This window comes from Aegilops tauschii, chromosome 7, assembly GCF_002575655.3.
Source record: "Aegilops tauschii subsp. strangulata cultivar AL8/78 chromosome 7, Aet v6.0, whole genome shotgun sequence".
Lineage (NCBI taxonomy): Eukaryota > Viridiplantae > Streptophyta > Magnoliopsida > Poales > Poaceae > Aegilops > Aegilops tauschii.
The window spans coordinates 13,488,084-13,490,430 of record NC_053041.3 but is presented as its reverse complement, the minus strand read 5'-3'; the positions used below and the strand labels follow the sequence as shown (position 1 = coordinate 13,490,430).

General features: G+C 54.6%; 1 pseudogene; it reads left to right on the top strand.

Annotated features, from left to right (window-relative positions):
• The first annotated feature begins 687 nt into the window (after nt 1–687).
• LOC109747760 (noroxomaritidine synthase 2-like) lies at nt 688–2,347 on the top strand (annotated as a pseudogene).

Here is a 2,347-nt window from a genome sequence, read left to right as displayed (position 1 = left end):
GAAAATAGTGAGAAGCACCGTCATCGCCTGATGCTAGATCTTAGGTTTTCACACTTGAGAAGATCCGCCCTCTCAAAACAATGCCTTCAACAAGGTCACTGCCAGGCACAACCAATTAAAGCCAGGCCTTGGGTTTTCACCCTGGAAGCTAAGATTTTGCAACGACGGACGTCACACACACCACGAGGCCCACGCGAAGTGGAGGATCCCACTGCCGCCAGACGCCGCCAGGCTGCGTAAGCCAGCAGCGGCGTGAGGGACCGCCCGCAGGCTTTGCCCCGCGCCATTTAGTTTCTGATACACGATTACAAGAATGGTGGGCATCTTGTTCTTGGAGGAAAGGAAGAGGAACTGAGGAAGGGAGGGGAAGAGCTGGTCGCCATTCTCGCCTTTGCCATGATCCACTGGATACCTCTCTCAAATGCCCTAGCTGCTGCTTAAGTGTTGGCTGGTCTTGGGTCTGTGTCGCTCACCCATTCCGGCCAAACCGCACGTGTGTTCGGTACCCTCGCACGTCGTGGACGATGTTGGCAAGGCCTTTTGTTACTGTGATGTGGGTCCGCCACGGCAGGGATTCTGACAAGAGTAGACAAATAGAACCCCAAAGGAACATCAAAACTCGAAAGAAAATCTTGTCTATAAATAACTCTCGCAAGCTCAAACATTCAGCATCCAGTTTAATGAAAATGGCACTCTTCTCGTGTCCAGACCTTCTCTTCTCCTTGCTTGTCCTGCTTCTCTCCTTGCTCTGTTTAGTCAAGTTGAGAAGTTCCAATATGGCAGCGCTCCCTGGGGAATGGCCACTGGTTGGCATGTTCCCTTCCCTCGTGGCTAACCTCCACCGCTTCCATGACTACAACACCGCCTTCCTTGCCGCTTCGGGCGGTAGCTTCGTGTTTCGTGGGCCGTCTCTCTCTGGCATGCGCTTCTTCTTCACCTGCGACCCCGCGAACATCCGCCACATCTTCGTCTCCAACTTCACGAACTACCCCAAGGGTGTGGAGTTCGCGGCCATCTTCGACATCATGGGGGACAGCTTCTTCAACGCAGACGGCGAGTCGTGGCGCCGCCAGCGTGAAAAGGTGCAGCACCTCGTGTCCAGCCCACAGCTGCTCACTTACATGGCCTGGTGCGCCGTGACAAGGTGGAGGACGGCCTCCTCCCCTTCTTGTCGCGAAGCAGCCACGCAGAAGTTCCGATTGATATTCAAGAACTGTTTACCAGGTTCACATTCGACATGACGGCCAGGTCGGTCTTCAGGGTCGACCCTGGTCTCCTGTCAGTAGATATGCCACCCCTGACTGTGCCGAACGCCATGGAAGCCGTCATGGATGTAGGCTTCTTCCGGCACACGGTGCCAGCTTCTTGCTGGAGGTTTATGAAGCGTGTAAAAGTCGGCCCAGAGCGGCAGCTCGCGGCAGCGCAGTTGGAGCTCCGATGATTCGTTGCCGAGATGTTGGAGAAAAGGAGAGACGGACCAGTCCACGTGGATGAAGTGCGAGAAGAAAGGAACGAGGAAATTGTTTCTTCCTATCTCCATGACCCAGAGTACAGTGACGAGAACGGAAGACCTAATGCCTTCCTCTACGCAACCCTGATCAATTACATGTTTGCCGGGCGTGACACGGCCGGCATGAGCATGACCTGGTTCTTCTACAACCACATCAAACACCCGCATGTGGTGTCGGCCATCAGAGTGGAACTAGCACCCATTGCCATGCACAAAGCTGCAACCTCCACCGGCAACAACCACATGGTAATCTTTGATCCCGAGGAGACGAAACCGCTCGTCTACCTCCAGGCGGCATTGTTCGAGTCGATGAGGCTGTACCCGCCGGGTCCGATCGAGCGCAAGACGGTGATGGCAGACGATGTGCTGCCCAGCGGGCACAGGGTGCAGAGGGGTGAAACCATCCTCATCGCGCTCTACTCGATGGGCAGGATGGAAGGTGTGTGGGGCGAGGACGGCCACGAGTACCGGCCAGAGAGATGGGTCAAGGAGGACGGCAAGCTGCTGCACGTGCCGTCGTACAAGTTCCTAGCCTTCAACGCCGGGGCAAGATCATGTTTGGGCAAGCACATCTCGGTAGTGCAGATGAAGAGTGTGATCGCCGCCATGGTGTGGAACTTCGATTTCGAGATGCTGACAGGACACGTTGTAGAGCCCAAGCCGTCCGTCGTGCTCAAAATGAAGAATGGGTTGCTGGCTAAGGTCCACAAACGGCGGGTCGAATAAACCATACAAAAGCCATCTACGTACTCGGTATCTTTCTATTTTATTACTACATGGGAAGCATTTGTATTTCTCGTCTATGTTTGGCAGCAATAAGTATGTGTCCTTCCTTCC